This window comes from Phocoena phocoena, chromosome 18 (assembly GCF_963924675.1).
Source record: "Phocoena phocoena chromosome 18, mPhoPho1.1, whole genome shotgun sequence".
Lineage (NCBI taxonomy): Eukaryota > Metazoa > Chordata > Mammalia > Artiodactyla > Phocoenidae > Phocoena > Phocoena phocoena.
In genome coordinates this window covers 9,906,473-9,928,684 of record NC_089236.1, presented here as the reverse complement: position 1 = coordinate 9,928,684, position 22,212 = coordinate 9,906,473, and positions in this window count along the sequence as shown.

Genomic DNA, 22,212 nt, shown 5'->3' with positions numbered 1-22,212 from the left:
GCATTCCATCCTCTTATGTCCTCAGTGGAGACTAACCCAATCCTGGGCCACACCGAGGTACATAACAAACACTTGACTTCTCAGCCTAAGATAAAGAGGGGAACAAGACCGTAAAGTGCAACGTACTCGATTTGCTGGGGGCCACAGAGCAAATCATGGGTATCCTGTCCGCCTGACCAGCCACATACTGACTGGACTTCTAAGCTCCTATGATCAAGTCTGTTAAGGAAAAGAGTATTAATGCTTCCAAACAGTATTTTGCCAGAATTTCTGGTAGTCTTTCAATTACAAAATTTTCAAGACAAAGCAAATTTTAACATCATTTTATACCTGCAATAGTGTGTCTATGTATAACCAAATTAACACAAGTGTGATAACTCTAAACTATTTAGAATCTCTGGTAAACAGTTTTAGGGTTGAATAAGAAATAAACTACTTTAATGGTGATACACTGGTGAGCCTGTATTAGAATATAATCAGATGTTTTTCTTTCTGGTAGGTCATATTCCCTTTCCCTCCCCATATCCTCCTCCTCTGCCCACCCCTGCAATACACACATACATATACTCCCTAGTAGAGTTCCTACCCACCCCCAAATTTTCAGAATTAACAAAATTCAGTATGTGTCAGAGTTTGCCTTACCTTCTTACTTCCTCTTCCCTTTACTGGCCTTACAAACCAGGCTTTTCAGATTGATCACCTGGGAGGGTAACCTTTATCAGCATCTGCTTCCAAAAGAGAACTAGAAATTGAGGGGCAAATCCTCTTTATCTCTTTTCTTGTGACCCCCACATTGCCGTTTGGTGTCCAATTTAGGTCTCTCCAAATCACCAGGCTTAGACCCCATCACACTTACTGGCATTTTCGCCATGCTGTCTGGATTCAAGAACAGTTGATTCTGTTTTTATTAGTTAATGTCACTATGAGCTCCTACTCTTTGAGTACCTTTGTGCCAGAAATCCAGAGTTGTCAGATAAAAGACATCCAGTTTAATTTGACTTTCAGAAAAACAACAAAAAAACTTTTAGTTTTTAGTGTATGTCCCAAATGTTGCATGGGACATACTTATAAAAAGTTAGCTGTTGTTCATCTGAAATTCAGTTTTAACTGGGTGTATTTTTATTTGCTAGATTTGGCAATCCTACCAAGGAAGCAACACCATAAAGGAATAAACAGCACAAATCAAAGCGGTATTTAGTGTACCCCCCAGACACGGCAGCAAGAACCACCAAATGTTACCATCAAAGAAAACAACTGCACACCAGGAAGCGGGTAGAACTGGTCGGGACAAGCAAGTGAAGGCAGAAATCCAGGCAAACTGTAAGACTCAGGATCTTTCCCACTGACATGGAATTATTAAAACTAGAGATATTTTTTAAAAATTGAATAAAATTTAATAGTTAGAGCAGTTTTAACTGTTAGAAATATCTTTTTAAACCAATAGAAACTACGAGAAGTAGCACAGATAAATAGTGCTATTTTAAAAAACTAACTCTTGCCTAATGTTATTGACATAAAGAAACATATGAATTTAGTAAAGACAAACTGCTCCAGCACCAATCAGCTGCAGCCTCGCTGGGAAGGGCTCCATGGGGGACACAGCATCATTGGCTCTGCCACGCCTACATACCTAGCCTCTACTCCCCTCCCTCAAGGGTCATCTGAGGACCTCTCAACTTTTTAAAAGCTCTATTCAAACAGAGCATTGGCGTCTCTGGAATTTAATGAAGATTTTTATCCAAGAACAGAATGTGAAACTATATCAGGTATGCCTTAAACCCGTGAGTAATCAAGATTTAGATATTTTATTTGGGTTATAGACATAGTTTCCCAACTTTGAGTACCTGGGAAGTTTGAATTTCATGAGCAATGGTGTAGTTGAGGGGGAAGAGGGAAGGCTAAGTCTGGATTAGCTAGCCCCGAATGTCATTTTGCTAGAAAAAACTGCTGCCACTGATACCTGAAAGATAAATTTTTAAAACTGATTTTTTTCCCCAAACTGTGGGCCTACTGATTTCATTTAGCCTTTCCAAGTAAAAGAAGACTTTTGATCTGCCCTACAATTGCATTTCAACAAGGATATTTTTGCTTTTGCATCTCTGCTAGTGAAGGGATTATTGGAGTGAATAATAAAAAGTATGTTGAGAAAAAGATTCTCTAGGCTAAGAGTCAGAAACTATCCCTAAATTAATGTGACTTAATTTTTCAATAATTTGGATTTCTTATCTGCCAGAAGAGGAAAATACTACTCTACCTCCCACAGAGTTTAAGAATTATAGACACAAAAATCACTTTGAAAAATTAAAAGCACTGCATAAACATATAAGCATATTTGTACACCTATGTTTATAGCAGCATGATTCACAATAGCCAAAAGGTAGAAACATCTCAAATGTCCACCAACTAATGAATGGATAGCCAAAATGTGATATATACATACAATTAAATATTATTCAGCCTTAAAAAGGAAGAAAGTTCTGATACGTGCTATAATATGGACGAAACTTGAAGACACTATGCTAAGCACAGTCACAAAAGAACAAACATTGTATGATTTCACTTATATAAGGTACCTAGAATAGTCAAGTCCATAGAGACAGAAACAAAACTGTGGTTACCAGGGGCTGGGGGAGGATGCAATGGGGAATTATTGTTTAGTGGGTACAGAGTTTCAGTTTAGGATGATGAAAATGTTCTGGATGGTGGTGATGGTTGCATAACAATGTGAATATACTTAATGGCACTGAACTGTACACTTAAAAATGGTTAAGATGTTATATTTCACATTTTATATATTTTACCACAATAAATAATATATACTACTGTGTATACTATAAAATAAAAATATAATTTATAGAATAAAATAATAATTAGAAATGATAGTAGATAGACTTACTGGTGTAAGTAGCATTAGTAATGAAAATAGCAATAATTTAGGTAGGTTGGAGAAAGCTTTCAGATTGATTGGATTCATGTAAAAGGGTGGGCTCAGCCACCTAGATCAAAATATTATGGTATATTTGTGTGCATAAAGTGAGGAGGCAAAGTGACCTTTAGACAATTACATCTAAAAATTTCAAAGCAAATTAAGGACTCTAGAGGAAATTTATATATGCTATAAGAATCCTATGTTATAAGAATCAGTTAAAAAACGATTTAATTTTCTCCAGAACTTACCCCCAAGCGGTTTAGGAAAAAGCTTTGAACATCTGCATATTTTCTACATGTTGAACTTTAAATCTGTAGTTTCAGAGCCTCTGCTGTGTTTTGATACCTTCCTGTGCAATATGCTAACACTTATTACTTACCTGTTTCTCTTTCCTGATAATACTGTGAGGTCTGCGAGGACAGGGATCATGTGACTTCTTCAACACTTGAATATATAGTACCTAGCACACGGCCTGGCACTTAGTAGGTGCTCGATATGTTATTCGTTAAATGAATGAACAGATGCATGGGGGTGATGGAATCATATGTGAAGCATATTTTAGAGCTAAATAGGCTTTGTGATATCATCACTCCAGTGGGTGAACATGTCAATATATTTACACCAACATCCTGACTAGAGGGCTACAGGGTTCAGGTTCTCCAGAGAAAGTTCTTAGGACAGAGGATCAGTAGAGGGTTTGCCTGGGCACACCTTCCCCTCTCAGGTAAGCCCCAGGAAGTCTCTGGTCTGAATGAACCAGGTCTTAAAGACCTGGGCATGATCTGCTCATTGAAACCCCCTTGGGAATACAGGTTTCCATAAGAATCTAAATTATTCTGAGGACTTCCTGGGTTACACACCCATAGTGAGATTCTCAGGGCCATTCAGGAAATCCAAGAGAGATCCCAACTTCCATCCCTGCTTTAAATTCTCAGGCCTATTAAGTCACTCTAGCCCATATCCCCTACTAAAGGGGATACTCAGGTCTAGATGACTAATGTGGTATGGGAGCACAGACCCAGACCCAGTTAACCAGACCTGACTGTTTGAGAGAAGCTCATAATCTGATATTTTATAGAAATTTTTCAGCTTTTTAAAAATTTAAAAATATTTTCGTGAGCTAAGCAAAGCAAATCTGTAAGGTGGCCACAAGTTTACCTGAATATATTGAAAAGCTTGCCAGACTTCCAGATATTTTTTAGATTAATCTTCCCTTTTGTCCTTCCATTCTTCTTTCCCAACATTCTTTTTTCTTCCATTCCCCCTCTCCCCTTCCTCCCTCCAATCTCTCTCTCCCCTCCCTTCTCTTTCTTTCTTCATTCCTCCCTTCCATAATATTTATTGAGCAGCTACTATTTCCAGGGACTATTTTTAGCACTGAATATAGACCAGGGAAAAAGCAGACTATATAAAATCAGGATTTAGATTCTGGTGGGGCAGGAGGGGAGACAGGCAGTAAATAAATAATTAGGATACATAGTGATAATTGGAGAAAATGATAAATGGAGAAAAATAAAGCAGGAAAGTGGGAAGGAGTGGGGGAAGGTGTTGCAAATTTAAACAGAGCTGGGGGAGAACGGTAAGTGCAAAGGCAGGATGGGAGTGTGACCGGCATGGACTAAGAGCAGATGGCATCAGTAACTTGCTTAAATTCTTCTGCACTAAAACCCTCTGCTTCTAGTAAGTTGCCCATTTTCAAGCATTATCACTGCAAGTCTCTCAGGGAGCCCAGCAGCAGCATTTCCCTCAGTACTTGAAACCTCAGCTATGCATGGCAGCAGTCCCAGGAACCAATTCCTGATCTTCCTTCTGGCTGTTTCTATACTGTGCTCCTACGGAAATTTACCAACAATTTACGTTTGTTAATTCATTTATTCATTTGTGAAACATCTACTATGTGCCAATCACTATACATAATGCTGGGGAATCAAAGATGAAAAATCACAGCTGATGCTGTTCACAGGGCTTGCATTCTATTTATCTCAGAAGCAAAGATAAATAGATGAAATAAAGGGTCTCCCTCTCTCTCTCTATCTCTCTCCATATATATATATATATATGGAGAGAGACATATATATATATATATATATATAGACACACACACACACATACATATAAAGAGGATCGCATCTACCTGGGAAGATCAGGCCTGGAATGGGCTGGGAGGGGAGAAATAATAATGTCTTAATTTGAGAGCATAGCAGTGATTAAGAAAGTCTCTGTTTATTAGAGACTTGTATGTCATTAAATACTGACTGCAATATATTAGCTTCCTGGGTTGATGTATTAAAGACAGTCATAGAAAAATACCATCAATTCTTGCCAATACACGTATTTCTCCTCTCAAGGAACTATCCATTGCTGCAGGTCTGACTTCAGCTGCATAATACTTAGGCAGAATTTTAGCTCATGCAATTCAGAAGAAAAGTTGATTAAGGTTTATTAGTGTTATTTATGCCCATTTACTGTAACATTTAAATTTGAGTTAAGCTCTCACTAATAATTACATTCTGAATTTGGAAAGATATTAGGTATTAGGTGTGCTTGTCCTGTTAAAGTTAATTATAAGAAAGAAGAATTCCTATTATTAACTTGTATTTCTAAAGCATTCCGAATTGTAAAATGCCATACTGTTATTTTGTGCACCTATTTCTCAGCATTCGTCCAGGGAGCTAGAGACAGGACAAGCAGTCCCTCTCACAAAGAGAGAAATGAGCCCCTCCATGAGTAGTCTTGTCAAGGGCCACAGGACCTGACATTGGAGAGGCAAAATAAGAAGCCACAAAGTCTGATTCCCGGGTATTATTCTTTTGATTAAAGATTCCTTCAGTTCAATCAGCTACAGAAGATTTAGAGGTATGCAAAAATCAGGCAGAAGTATTTCCAAAACTTTCCATATCTGACTCAAGGTAAAATCACAAATTAACCTAGCAGATTTTGCACCACAGGCAGGATACTTCTCAGATATTTACCTGTTTTAATTTTCAGCAAATTATATTTCAACCCTCCTTCTTTATGTTACTCACGTTTTCTGAGATATAATTCACATACGATAAACTTTATCCTTTTAAGGTGTACAATTCAGTGGTTGTAGTACACTGCCAACACTGTTAAGTCATCACCACTAATTCCAGACCATTTTCATCACTCCAAAAAGAAACCTATACCTGTTAGCAGGTATTCTCCATTTGCCCCCTTCCCCAACTCCTGGCAACCACTAATCTACTTTTTGTGTCCATGGAATTGCCTAGTCTGGACATTTAATATAAATGGAATCATATGATATACAACCTTTGTGTCCAGTTTCTTTCACATAGCATAATGTTTTCAAGTTTCATCTGTGTAGTAGTACATATCAGTACTTCATTCCATTGCTATAGCTGAATAATAATTCCATTGTATGGATATATATCATTTTAATCAATTTCATCAGCTAAAGAGCATTTAAATTGCTTCCACTTTTTGACCATTATGAACATTCATGTACACATTTTTGCAGGGACATATGTTTTCTTTTCTCTTGTTTATATAACTCAGGGATGGAATTGCTGGGTCATTTGACAATTCTGCCAGACTGTTTTTCCAAAGTGGCTGCACCATTTTACTGTCCCATCAACTATGTATGAGGGTTCCAATTCCTCCACATCCTGGTCAACACTTCCTATTGCCTTTTTTATTACAGCAATTTTAGTGTATTTGAAGTAGTATCTCATTGTGGCTTTGATTTGCATTTCCCTAATGACTAATGAGGTTATGCATCTTTTCATGTATATGTTGGTCATTTGTATATCTTCTTTGGAGAATGTCTATTCAAATCCTTTGCCCATTTTTAAATTGGCTTACTTACCCTGTTACTGCTGAGTTTTAAAGTTCTTTGTATATTCTGAAAGCTAATCCCTTATCAGATACATAATTTGCAAATATTTTCCTCAGTTTTGTGGTTTATCTTTTCCCTTTCTTGATAGTGTCCTTTGAGCACAAATTTTTTTAATCTTGATGAAGTCCATTTTATCTGTTTTTTGTTTTGATGCTTGCACTTTTGGTGTTACATCCAAAAATCCATTGCTGAATCCAAGATCCAAAGATTTCTTCCTATGCTTTTTTGCAGAGTTTTACAATTTTACATTTAGGTGTCTGATCTATTTTGACACCAATTTTTGTATATGGTATAAAATAGGTGTCCAACTTCATTCTTTTGCACGTATGTATCCAGTTGTTCCAGCACCATTTATTGAAAAAAATATTCTTTCCGAGGCTTCCTTGGTGGCGCAGTGGTTGAGAGTCCACCTGCCAATGCAGGGGACATGGGTTCGTGCCCCGGTCTGGGAAGATCCCACATGCATGGCATGGCAGCAGTCCCAGGAACCAATTCCTGATCTTCCTTCTGGAAGGAACGGCTGGGCCCGTGAGCCATGGTGGCTGAGCCTGCGCATCCGGAGCCTGTGCTCCACAGTGGGAGAGGCCACAACAGTGAGAGGCTCACATACCGCAAAAAAAAAAAAAAAAAAAATTCTTTCCCTACTGAATAGTCTTAGCACCCCTGTCAAAAGCAGTTGAGCATAGATGTATGGGTCATTTCTTGACTCAGTTTCTATTCTATTGATCTATATGTCTATTCTTATTCCAATAAACAGTTTTTATTACTATAGGTTTGTAATAAGTTTTTATAATTTTTTAAAAATTTATTTAATTTTGACTGTGTTGTGTCTTCGTTGTTGCGCGCGGGCATTCTCTAGTTGCGGCGAGCTGGGGCTACTCTTCCTTGCGGTACGCGGCCTTCTCATTGTGGTGGCTTCTCTTGTTGCGGAGCACGGGCTCTAGGCGCGTGGGCTTCAGTAGTTGTGGCGCGTGGGCTTCAGTAGTTGTGGCACGTGGGCTCAGTAGTTGTGGCTCGCGGGCTCTAGAGTGCAGGCTCAGTACTTGTGGCACACGGGTTTAGTTGCTCCGCGGCATGCGGGATCTTCCTGGACCAGGGCTCGAACCCGTGTCCCCTGCATTGGCAGGAGGATTCTTAATCACTGCGCCACCAGGGAAGCTCTGTAATAAGTTGTGAAATCAGTAAGTTTGAGTCCTGTAACAGTATTCTTCCTCAAGTTTGTTTTGGCTATTCTGGATCACTAGCATTTCCCTATGAATTTGAGGATCAGCCTGACAATTTCTGCAGAATAAGGCAGCTTGGATTTTGATAGACATTACACTGAATTTGTAGATTAATTTCAGAAGGATTGCCGTCTTAATGATATTAAGTCCTCCAGTCCATTCCAGAATACAGGATGTCTCTTGACTTAGGTCTTCTTTAACTTCTTTCAGTGCTGTTTTATAGTTTTCAGTGTACCTGTCTTGCACTAGTTTTGTTGAATTTATTCCTAAGTATTTAATTCTTTTTAATGTTCTAAATTAAAGATAAAACTGGTAGTATCATTTTTTAAAAAGCTACCATTGCTTATTAGATACCAGATATTGGATTTGTCACTCAAGTGGCAGGGAATAATTCCTAGGGACCAAGAAAAAAAGGAATATGAAACTTCCCTGGCAAAGTGTTTGGAAGCACTTAAAAATGTTGTGCTAAGAATAAAACTTCAGACAAGCTATATTTCTTAACAACTATTCTTATTTTTCATTAATTAGGAGGATTTAAAATATTTTTTACTGCCTCTGATTAAGTCAGCCACTAACGGCAGTTGAATGTGTTAGCTTCACTTTCTATTTGGATGAGATATTTCATTTGTTACTTCTTTACCCTGACTACCAAGGTCAATCATTTATTTAGTTTTCATTTCAAAGCTAAATTATCAAGCCATTTGTATTTTAAAGTATTTTGAGATCTTTTGAGGAAAAGGGATGGATGGATGGATGGATGGGTGAGTGGATGGATAGGTAGAGATACTCATTAAACCAATATTTATTTTGAACTTGTTACATGTCAGGCTCTGGCTTAAGGCTGAGGACGCCAAAACGAACAAATGCTGACAACATCCTTTCATGATATTTAAATTCTGGTGTAGCCAGAGAACAGCAAACAAGTTAACTATAAACACAATAATTACAGATTGTCTTAAGTGTGTCTAAGGAAATACACAAGAGGACATGACAGAAAGTAACCGAGTTAGGTGGGAGGTTGGGGCGGGGGTGGGTGGGTTGTAAGACTGACAGAAAAGACCCCTCGAGGAGGTCATATTCGACCTTAGACCTGGAAGATGAGAAGCAGAAAGTCATGAGGAGTCAAGAGAAGTGCATTTCAGACTGAGAAAACAATAACTAGTTAGGTCTTTTTACATGTAGCATATTTGCAATAAATGTATAAAGGAGCCTGGGCCAAAACCCAAAAACAAAGTATAGTAATTAGAATTTTTTTCTAATTATCTAGAATCTAGATTACCTGGGTTTAGGTAGTTTGGTCAAATTAAGTCCAAGTCTCATTCCAATAACGAAAACTATTGCTATGAGAACACAAACTGCTCACTAACCAACTGAGATCTGGGGCAAGTTGCTTCCTCTCTAGGTCTTCGTTTTCTTACCTATACACTGAAGAGACTGCACCAGTTGCTTTCTGGAGTTTTTATAGCGCTAAGGCCCTCCTTAATACACAGAGGGGGAAACTGAGGCCCAGGCAAGGAGGAAAGTGAAGGAACTAACTTTTATTTAGGGATTAGGGACTACTATATGGGAAACTCTTTTGTTAACATGTCCTATTTAACCCTTCCAATATTCTGGACTAAACAGTATCCTTCCTGTATTACACACGGAAAATGAAAGCGCACAGAAGTTAAGTAACTTCTCAAGTCTGCCTAGCTGATAAGTGGCAGAGCTGAGATTTGCCCCCAGAGCTGCTGACACTACAACTCAACTGAAGCAGGTAAGAGTATGGCTCTGGAGTCTAAAAGACCTGGATTCAAATCCACTCATCAGCTAATGAGCTTGGCCAACCACTAAACCACTATGAGACTCAGTTTTTGCATTTGGAAATAAAGTTAGTATCATCTACCAAATGGGGTGTTGAAAAGATTAAAATAAAACTTGGCTTATAAAGTACTCTGTTAGCTCCTTGCATAGAGTAAGGCTTTAATAAATGGCAGATGTTTTAATTTTATTTCTCTAAGGCTGCACAGCAGATGGAACCAGATCTTAAGTCTTCTACATCCCAGAACAGTCCTCTTATCATTGCCCCATAAGAGATAACACTGTATTTAAAAAATGAATATATTCACTGAGTACCTGATGAAATATACAATAAAATGAAAATAATTAAGAATGAAAATAATATTCTGTAACAACATAACTGGGAAAAGAAATTGAAAAAGAACAGATACATGTATATGTAAAAAACAAAAAAGGAATAAAAAATACACCTTTTTAAAAAATAACGAAATTGTTAAAAAAGAATGAAAATAATGAAAAGGAACATCATCTTATTTTCCACATATGTCAGAAAAAGCTTTTGGATGCCATTCTGCCAAATGCTACGGTTGAATTCTATGGGACCAAAACCTTTGCTAGATCTTTCCCATTTATAGGATCTTGAATAAAAAAAAATCACATCATGAGACAGGGATTCAATAATCTAGATATGTCAGGCTTATTGCTCAAGGTCCTTCAAGATAGTTTCTAGCTAATATGATTGTCATTGTTAGTATTAAAACAAACAAACAAAAAACAGGGTTTGGTTAAGTATTTAAATAATTTGATCAATACATAGAGAGAGCCAAACTACAGTGCAGGATTCAGGTCATGTACTGAGATAGGAAGAGCAGGGGAGGGAGTGGGGCTGCTGAATGACCTCTGTTGGCCTGAAGCACTAGATTCTCCCCCTGGACCATGTGCATAATTGGAACACTACACTACAAGAGCTGTTTGTTAACTGTAAACATTGAATATATTCTTTCTCCAAACAAAGCAAATCATGGGAATTACTAGTATGTCTGAGATAAATATTTTTTGAGATAATTTTTTGAGTCTCATGAGAAGTGGATGAAAGGAAAAACATATTTTGAATTTCTGTGTGGTCCCACCTTCTTTCAAGGAGAGCAAATCCCTTTGCATTCTACTAAGGGCAGATATAAGCCAGACCCCTTTACAACTATGTACATCAGAGTTACAGAGAAACTGTTTCAACATCAATAAAATGCAGATATGTTTTAAATTAAGTTTTAGAACTAGCAAAAGCCTCTTACTTCAAGGGACATTTTACTCTGAATTCATTCATTTTATATTTTAGGTGTGTTACATACTTCTCTATATAATTATTAAATGCAAAGTGAGAACATGCTTATTTATGAAGAACTTTCATATCATTAAAATTTACCATTAAATTTATTTGCCCAAGAGATTATTACTTTTTCAAAGTTTATTTAAAAGTCAACAAACAAAATGTTGTATTAGATGATACTTTTTACTTTTTAAAAGCACTCGCATATAACATTTCAACCCCTGCCCTTGCCCTCTGGCTAGAATTTTGGACCAGTTACAGTTGATCTAAATTTAATTTTTTTAATTGAACTTGAGTATGATTTTAATGGTGCAAAACGATGGCCTCGATGCCTGTGTCTAACTCCTTTTGCAAAAGCAAAATCTTTTGCATGACAACACAAACTAAGCACTAACATTTTGATCCCCAGAGACACTCTGCCTGACTTTTCCCATCACCCAGGTCCTCCAGGGCCAACGCAGGTGCTGAGAAGCTCATAGCCAAGATGTATGGGAGTTTGAAGGATTCTTGGGCAGAACTTTCTGGAGTCCTTGGATTTCTTTACATGAAATCCATGAATGCTTAACATATTTTTCTCATATATGCTGGATGCTGGGGCAGAATATTTTCCCGACAAGGCGGCCACTGATAGAAAGACGCAAGGAAAAGAACAACATGGTATTTATTTCACCATGCTGCATTTTGAGATTTTATATGAGTAGCATAGAGATTATTCTTCTCAGTCAAGAAGGAAAATTAGTTGGGTCAAGACTAGTTGCATTCCAGTGTAGCTCTTCAACAAGAAAGAACAGGACTGTGCACCAGGAACATACTCAATTTCTGTTTGAAAAGTCAGTACATGAGGTCTTACTCTTGCAACTGGACTTAACTGGATAAACCAATTTTACATTGGCTTTGATGAACTTTTTGTACATTTAAAAAATTATCATCTCTCTGACAACAACTGGTATCAGTTATTGCTCAGGTGTGTACTCTGTGTAATATCCTCCAGCTGGAAAAGTCACAGAATTCTCAATTAGTCACAATAGTTGGCAGAAGGGAAAGAAAAGGGAAAAATCCTGTGATGTTGCTGCTGATACATGCAAATAAGATCCGTCCTAGCTGATACCCTGGCTGAAAAAATTCTACCCTCCCTCCCCCAGGCATTCCTGTTGGCAAACTTTTTTCACACATCAAACACAGCTCAGATAGCAAGTACTGCCAGTGACTGACATGCCACTTCCCTCCAGCTTTAGGAGGCAGACCTTCTGCTCTTCACATTGCTTAACAAAATGTTTTCTAATGATAACAATCTCCCAACGAGACAACTCTCTGAGACGGAGGCTTCTTCAATTCTACTGTTGGTTAGTGATGTTAATGGACCACCCATCCCACTTCCTACTGCACAGTGCTAACAGTTCCTGCTCACAGTGAGGAAAGTGGTATATCCTTGCATCAACAATCTATTTCTTTTTAACAAAACACCCCACAATTTGGCAGTTTAAACATGCTATTTATTTGCTAACAATCCTGTGGGCAGCAACTGGGCTGAGGCTTGACCCAAGGTCAGCTGGGTGATTCTTCTGCTGCTTGGTCTTGCCCGGGGTCACCTATATGTGCAGTCATCTGGCAGCGTGACTGGATGTGGGTTGCCCAAGATGGTCTTACTGCCTGGCAGCTAGTACTGGCTGTCCGCAAGGCCTCTCTCTCCCTGGGGTCCTTCATCCTCAACGAGGCTAACCATACATGAAGGTCTCAGGGTGGCAAAGGGGGAAAAAGTGGAGGGTGCAAGACCTCTTGAAGCAGAGGGTGGCAGATCATAAGACTTTGCTTCTGCCATACTCTATTGTCAACACTATTCTTGATGCCAGCCAAGAAGCAAGAGGAAGGATTAATAAACTTCACCTCTTGATGGAATGGCAAGGTCACATTGCAAAGGATTGCTGCGTCCATCTCTGCAAGCAATCTACCACCAGAAGCCAGCAGTAAAGAACTTGCAGAAAGCCATGGCAAGATTCCTCCAGAAAGAAAAGTTCCATGTGTTTCAATTTACTGTTTCTGACTTAAGGGTTCTGTTCTCTAATGATACAAATGCATATCACATGCATATGTTCCAGTGGAGCTATCTGAACATTTGAGTGCCATTATTTCTAGAAAAGCCCATATTTAAGTTGCTATGCACAGCATAGAGAATATTGTACATTCTCTAAATAATGTGATGCTCAGTCACTCAGGCAGTTTCACAGACAGTATAAGTACCTTAAAATAACCTTTTGGTCAGAAAATAACTGTTCCTCCTCTTATTTCTTTGAATTTTTTTTTTTTTTTTTAAGTCTAGCCTCAGAAACAGCTCAGGCACCTGGATAGGGAAGTCTCCAGAGCTCTGGTTGCTTCTGTTAGCTCTAAGGGGTGGCAGAGAATGGCCATCCTCACATCTGTCCTGAGAGATCCCCTAGGAGGGAGGGGAGTGTTCCAGGAGACACACTCGTTCTGGGACAAGACTTGCATCAAGTAGGTGCTGGTTGGATTTTGTCTTGTTTTGTCTTGTCAATTATCAGCTTGGAATGGTAGAATGGCTGGAACTGGGACGCTATCAGCAGCCAGCTGGAGGAATTGACTTCTCTCCCTCTTTCACGGCCTGACAATCTCTCATTTTCTGTCCCCCTCCCCCATCTCTCTCTGTTTGTTTCACTCTCTCTCTCTCATATTATCTCTGTTTTTCTCTATCTACTCTCTATCATCAGGCTTCTCAGACCCACTTGAGTGCATTCATATCGCACACTCACATGGGGCACTATTCACATTACAGCCCATGTGAAGGGCCCCCTGAGGGGCAGGGACTTCCCTCCAGGACATACTTTTCCTTACTCATAGGAATTGACATTGATTGAGCACTTACTATGTACCAGGCATGGTACTAAATGCTTTACAACAATTATCTGATTTAATCCCCAAAACAACTCAATGGCATATAGTATTACTTTTTCCATTTTATAGACGAAGAAATTGGGGCTACAAAGATATTGATCTTATCCTAAGATTGTCATACATCTAGGAAATAGCTAAACTGGGACCAAATCCAGTACTGTGTGCCTGTGAAGCTCATGCTTTTAACTGTCTTCCGCCCTCCTCCAAAGCCTTGTTTTATACATGGGTGCTCCATCATTGTCCCCCTAGCTTCTTGACCTTATAAGTTCAGGTCCTACCATTATGTAAAAGGTTACTGACGAGTAAGTTCTCTGTTTATTAATTTCCTCATTTAGAATTTTAGCTACAGCCTCAACAATGAGGCTAGCAGGTACTAAGAATCCCTGATCTTTAGCGAGAATGTAGAAGAGCAGTCAGACGCATCTGCCCTCTAGCCCCTAATAAGAGGTGGACAAAGTGCTCTTTTGACCCTGACTCCCCGGCCCCCGCCTCACCAGCCTCTCTAAACAGAAGATCAGAATGTACTGGCGGGGTGGGGGAGGGGGCAGAGAGTTCATGGATGTAAAAGTGTAGTTTGAATTAGGAATGTTGCTGCAGAAGTGTAGGAAAGTGTATAGTGTGAGCTGCTCAGCCCCACCTTAAACCAAGTTCAGGAGGCTCCAAGAGAAACTGAAGATTCCTGCCCCCAAGAGAGACTGGTGTCTCCCTCCCCAGCTGGAAGTCACTTAACTGCAGAATCGAAGGCCCATGACAGCACAGGGACCAAGGTGCCATGCAGCGGAGAGTTCTTGAGAAAGCTCGGTGTGAGTCTCAGAGAGCTGGGGCCCTCGAGCACATGGGGCTCGTGGATACTTCTGGCCTAGAGACTGCCTAAGGCGAAGGCTGAGTGGTGGGGCAAGGAGCTGAGATGCCCTCCACCTTCCAGCACATACCGTACGGTATGCACTGCAGCAGGACAGGCAGCTCTCTCACTCTGTCGGAAAGTTCTCCCTCCCTGGATTCCTACCTGTGGGGAGGACCTAGAAGTGAGAGGCTTCGGGTTGACAAACAAGTGGGGGGTGGGTGTTGAGAGGTGTTTCAGGAGGTCAGAAAGTGCACTGCCTAGGACAGGGGACGGGGCCCTGTGAAGAACCCACACATGTGCCCTTTCGGGGAAGGAGCATCAAAGAACTGCTGAACAGATCATGTTAATAACCAAATTACAGCAGCATCCACTATGTAAAAGACGTTTGTTCTTTTCATCTGGTGCTGCTCTGAGATCCCCAACACAGCAGTAATGGAAGGGAGACAGAGAAGGAAATGGAAAGAGCAACAGTGAGTGAAAACATGGACCAGGCTTCCCTTCCCTATGTGGAGCCTCCACCCAGTTAGTCCCCAGATGGGGTTTGCGGGGGTGGGTGAGGGCTTTGAATTAGATGTGAGGTTGAAATTTTAAAATCGAACTGTGTTGCACTTCTTAATACATTAACATGAATCATAATTACAAAAATAAGGAAACAAGGCCATCTTTTTAATAACTGAAAGGGAATAGAAACCTATGGTGTCTGCCTGAGGTATCACCCAGAGACACAGATAGGAAGTCCAGACGAAGATATTTGAAGGCATTGGTTAGAGAAAAAATAATAAAGCTATTTCCTTTCTTGTACCTCATGAATGAACAGATTTCAAGTATCTACTTCTCAATGCTCATTCCCCAAAGAGAATCTTGATTGTTAGGCCTGCCTTGTTTCTGGGCCACATTGTAAGCCTCGAGCCAGCGTATGGGTTGGCTGCTTGTGCCAGGGGCCCAGCTCTCATCCAGCCAGCTGTGTCCAGCACAGATGGAACTGAGGACAAAGGCTGAAGAACTTCCCTTCAGCAGCTACAATGGACAGGAAACTTCCCCTATAGAGGTATTAGGCAAAGAGGGAAATAATCAGCATTTTCTGCAGCTCTGAGGACTGCTTAGGGGCATCTGTAAAAGGACTAGCCTTCCTGAACTGGGTTCAGAGCCAAACAAAGAAGATGCTCGGCTTTTCCTAAACATCCTTCACCTGTGTGTCTGTGTGTGTGTGTGTGTGAGTGCATGTGTGCGCGTGTGCACGTATGTGTGTATGCACTATTTAAAGTACCCAAGTTAATTTACCGGAATTCAAGAGAATCTCAAGGAACAAGCAATATATTCCGTATAGAAACACACATGCATACATAGTAATAAAGTCAGAGGGCTCTCCATCCTAGGGTGGTTTAAAGCAGTAATCCATCTCTTCCAGGCCCTGGGCTCAGGGTAATTGCTTAATAAATGTTTGTTCTTTTCAATAATTCTGTCCTTGTGTGTGAGATCACCCTAACCTTTTGCCTCAGTCCAAATCTGATTTTCCTTGATCTCAGCTTTATCTGTTCTTAAGCAAGGAGGGAGTTATGTTTGTTTGTTTGTTCCCAGAGTTCCTGGCCACTCTGCAGTGTCTGGGGGCTCCCACAGCCCCCACTGTCATACAGCCTTTGAGAAAACACAGAGCAGTTGACAGAGCAGGGACTCTGGTGTCAGCCAGCTGTTACCAAATCCCACCTGTGTCATTGAATGGCTGTGTGACTCAGGGCAGGTCCCTTCAAGTCTCTGAGTTTCCATTGATTAACTTGTAAATGGAGCTCTCAGCAGGCACCTCAGAGTTGTCTGGAAGGCTTTAAAAAAGAAAAAGAGTTTTTGTGGAGTGCCTGGAGCACAGGGAGGGCACAGTGTTTTTAGTAACCTGCCAGAGCAAAACCTGCCTGTTCCCACCCACCACTCTCTCCTTGGCAGGGGCTCATTCCAGGCCCCCAGACTTGTACTCAGATCCTCTCTATCTTTCTTTAAATGTCCCTATTATCTTTTTCAAATTGGCTGCTGTACACAGCTTTCTCCCTGCATTGCTAATCATACCTCCCTCCTCTCAGTATCTGAATCCAGGTGTTTATATCTTAAGCTTTAACTTTATTCACAACTCAACTCCCAAGCCTGATTCTCCAGACAATTATCCTTCTCTCTTGCATAACCATAACAAAATTAAGACTGTCTGGACTTCCCTGATGGTGCAGTGGTTGAGAATCCACCTGCCAATACAGCGGACACGGGTTCAATCCCTGGTCCGGGAAGATCCCACATGCTGCAGAGCAACTAAGCCCGTGCGCCACAACTACTGAGCCTGCACTCTAGGACCCGCGAGCCACAACTACTGAAGCCCGCTAACCTAGAGCCCGTGCTCTGCAACAAGAGAAGCCACCATGATGAGAAGCACACGCACCACAATGAAGAGTAGCCCCTGCTGGCCACAACTAGAGAAAGCCCGCACGCAACAATGAAGACCCAACAACGCCAAAAATAAATATATAAATAAAATTTAAATAAATAAATATAATGCAAGCATTAAAATTAAAAAAAAAGTTAAGACTGTCTCAATAACCCTCATTAATTAATGAATTAATTCATCCAACTACCCTCCTGTGAGTACTCTGCATTGATACCAGCTTTTTCAGTTGGATCATGAAAAGGAAAGAACGGAAGACAGAAAAATGAAAAGACAAAATTACTATCTTCTAAGAGCCCAGAGTCTAGCAGGAACACTGCCTTGTTGGGTGACAGTCTGATCTGTCATTGTTATGTAATTGTTTATCTTGAAATTAACTCTTAAACTCAGTATGTCTTTTTCCTTTTCACGTTAGCATAACAAAAATGTCACAATCCTGTTTGTTTCTGTTCAGGCAGCTTTTCTCTGACAGGGTAGGTTTTTGCTATGGAAAGTTACATGGTTGAACAGCTCGATTAAATTTTGTGAAATTCAGTTTACTCATCTCTACAAATGGGAATAATAATTAGTATCTCACAGGCTTTTTCTGAAAATCAAGAGAGAAAACAAACACCAAGCATCCTTCCAAGAATACAGTAGGCACTCAATAAAGTCCGTGTCTCTCCCTGCTTTCCTTAATTAGCAAAGGGAAAAAAAGAAAAACAGCTCCCTTTCTCCATCCACCATCAAGAAGCCAAGAAGTGTGTGCTTCCCACTCTTCTCTTCTTGATGCGAGACTGGGGTCAGTCCCCACCATGACACTGATGCACTGACCACTTCCCATTGTCTCAAGAACCTTCCTCAAGTCAAATTTTGAGCAGGACATTTACAAGCCTGCATAAAGCCTAAGGATCTACTGTTTGGAGGGTATCACGAGTAACAGTCAAAAGGAGATTTATTTGACAAATAACAAAGCCATATGCAAATCCATCATTAAATGGTAAAGACTCCAGGTCTCCTGTGCTTAGTTAGAGAAAGAAGGGCAGTCTGTTTCCAGTGAAACATTAAATAGATCTTCCAGGTTGGAGCGTGAGTGAAGGGGGAAGGCACTACTGTCAAGGCTGTTTTCCCTCCTAGATTCATAATACCTTAACACTCTTATCTGCATGGACTATTAGAAGAAGGTAATTTATATTCTAATTACAGGCTTTTTTTTTTTGAAAGCTCATTCGTTTTCAAGAGGGGACTGTGGTTGAAGAAGGAAATGGGCAGCGGTCAGGACCTCTAGGCACAACAGGACCCAGCATGTAGAGATCAAAACAAGAAGTGGTGGCTAAGAAACAGAAACCACTGACCCTTGTGGGTCTGTCAGGGAAAAACTAATTTAATTAAAATTTTAAAAAAAAGTTAAGACTGTCTCAATAACCCTCATTAATTAATGAATTAATTAGGAGCACAAAGAAAGAGGCATCTCTCACTGTAACTGAAAACAGCAACTCATGGTAGATTGTACACAGCTTTAGGAAGCCAGCCACATAACCCACCATCCATCCTTGAACTCCTTCCTCCAGGCAAGACCCCCAGATGATTTTTTGTACTACAGATGATATTCAGAGGGAAAAAATTAAACACATGGAAAAATTCTTTTGTCTTAGGGAAAAAGATTTTGGGACCTACAACTGGACTGAGTAACTGCATTTTCATAGTGTGTGCTGATCTTCTACACAGAAGCCCCATATATGATGTTAGAATTTTTTTTAAAGAAGTTCAGTACAGTACTGTACTGATATAAAATATATCTGTATATATATATAAAATATAAACTGTGCCATTCTCTAAAATCATGTATGTGCTTTCCTGGCATTATCTGGGGAATTTTTTCTTAGCCTCCTCACTTTTCCCATCTCTTTTCTCTGTCCCCTGGGAATACAATGAAAATCAAAGCACAGAAAACACTGGATAAGGATTGAGAAACCCATGTGAGAAATTTGGCTTTGCCACTGATGACCTGGGTGACCATAGGCAAATTCCTCTGGGAGGTTTCCTCTGACCTGTTGCTTTGTCCAGGGAAATTGATCACTCCCTTCCTTGTGTTGTTATGATGGTCATACGTGGAGACTTTTGCTATACTGCAATGACTTGCTTACACGTCTTTTGCCTCTACCAATCATGAGTTCCTTGAAGGCAGAAACCTTATTTTCCTATTAGACAGTGAACTTCATGAGAGCAAAGACCATGGCCGTTCTTGTGTACCTTTGAATCCCCCATCTCCAGCACAGCCCTGGCACACAGCTGACTTTCAAGGCCTCGGAACTGCTTCCTCCTCAGCCCAACATGGTCTTTGCCTAAGTATCCCCATGACCCATCTCCACTCTAGAGTCTCTTCAGTGAGGCTGCTCTGACCACCCACCCTAAGTATCCTCCTCCTAGTCACTCTCACCTCTCCATTACATCACACTTTTTACCTGTTTGTAGTATTTGTCAACATCTGGCACTGTCTTATCTGATCACCTGTTTCTCGTTTACTTTCTTTTCCCCTAAGACCGGAAACAACATGAGGGCAGGGAGCTTATCAGTTTTGTTCATTACTTTATCTCCAGCATTTAGAAAAATGTCTGGTTCACAAATATTTGCTGAATGAATGAACCTGACTAAAGGCTCAGGTAGTTCATCCATCAGTCTAAAATCTCTGAGCTGTAGAGAAAAGGAAAAGCGGTTCCCTTTCACAGAATACTTGGGAAACACCTGACATTACCAAACATATAAAGATAAATGTCTTCAGAGAGTCAATGATGACTTCCTGTAATGGTCTGTCCTGTTGGAAATACTCTGTAAGGCGTGCACTTACTGCCAATGCCTTCATCGTTCAGTTGACCATGGTAGCACTTCTGTACTTCAGTCTTACATTTTAGAAATATTACAAATACTTTATGAAATTTATCTGTACATCAGAATTGTACATTACTAAAATTATCATCATTATTATTTGTCTCATTATCCTTACTGTTCTACCCCTGCCTTATTTTTTGAGAGAGTAATGTTATAGGAGGACACTTAAGATATAGAGTCAGTGGTCACAATACAATCAAGTTGGATAGAATCTATGATTTGAACTATTAGGGAAATGTCAGTCTAATATAATTTCTGCAGATCTGAATTATTTCTGATCCTATTATTTCAAATAAATGAGTTGCCACTATATTTCAGAAAATAAAGCCTGTCTTTGTATACAGTATTTCCAAATTTATTGTTATAAAAATCTTGGAGGAGATAACAAGTACCATTTATCTCACACTGAGTTTCCAAAACCACAGTTTAAAACAGGGTAACATATATAAGTAAGAAGCAACACAGATTTATTCAACACAGGGGAACTTGTTAAAACAACATGACAAGAGGAAGTATGGAAAGAAGTCATTAGATGCCTCAAAAAGGTTAGCTTAATAAAATGAATAAATAAAAACACAATTTGGTTAAAAGTTGAAAATCGACAACACTGACTATAAAAAAATAAAATAAAAGACAGTACTAGCACTATGATTGAAGCAAATCAAATTCCTATTTAAAGGAGTCTGGAAAACCGAGTCCAACGCTTGATGTTGCAAGAATATTTTTTTTAACCTGTTAAAAAAATGGACGCTGCAAGAATCAAAATTCAAAACTCAGACCCCTCTTCTTTAGATTTCATGTGAATCTTATGTAGCAATATAATTCAAATCAATTTAACTCATGTTTTTAAACTACTTCCTGGAAGCAAATTATCTGGGTTAATAAGTTGACGCTTCCTTGAGTTCCTTTCCATGTGATAAAATGTGTGTGTTGATTAGAAACTGTCTTTTGGTCTTTGGCAAAGTCATTATCAAAGCCCCTGAATGAGCTGCAAAGTAATAAGCATTATCTGCTAAGAAGCTTGGTGGAAAATGTAGTGCAAGTTGGTTCAGTGTAGATTGGTGAGACCTTGCAATGAGTTTCCAATGAGCAAGAAAGCAATCTGAATATTTATAGCCCAGGCCTTTCAAGTTACAATATGGAAACGGCATTTTCCAGTCTGCTGCCTGTTAAAATGTACCTTTTGGATATTTACCCTCTAGGGTCAAGTTTTGCCCTCATTGACAAGCTAAGCCAGAAGATACTGCTTTGAGGATGTGGATCATGGAAATGATGCCTTCCCCCTCTGAAACTTAAATAAATCCTGTTTCCTGTGACCCAGGGGTGGAGGCCTCTGCCTCTCCTTGAGGTCACCCTGCTTTGTTTAATGGCACAGGTTAAGAACACAGGCTCTGAAGTCCTGTTCTCTCCATTCAAAGCAACACTACTGCTTAGTGTGGCAAGACCTTGATTAGTTACTTCTCTGTCTCAGGTTCCCTTCTTAACAGATGATGACAATACCTACCACAAAGATTTGCTTCAGGGCCTAAATGTGCAGGCTATATGGAAAAATATACAGCAGAGCAGAGCAGACCATAGTGCCAGACTGTCCTGGGTTCAAATTTGACTCCTACCATATACTGCTCAATATCCTTGGTTTAATTTCTTACCCCATAAATGAAAATTAAACACCTACCTCATAGCGGTAGGTATTTAAATGAAACAATAGTCTCTGGCACATAAAACACTCCCAGTAAAGATAAAAAAGGAATATTATTTATTCCTTTACGGTGCTTCCGGGAGTAACACACTGCTCACAACCTAAATTGAGCACTATTTTCAGAAGGATGCAAAATCTGAGTTTAGAAAAGGTAATACTACTGAAATTATTATGTACTACTAATACTACAGGAGATTAAAAACAATTCTAAACTGTTAGAGATCCCAGAGGTCCCTTGATCCAACTCTCTAATTGTATAGGTGGCATAAGTGGGACCCAGACTGTGATAACACAGCCAATTAGCTGCCAAGCGGAACAAAAAACCCAGGGGTCCTGATGA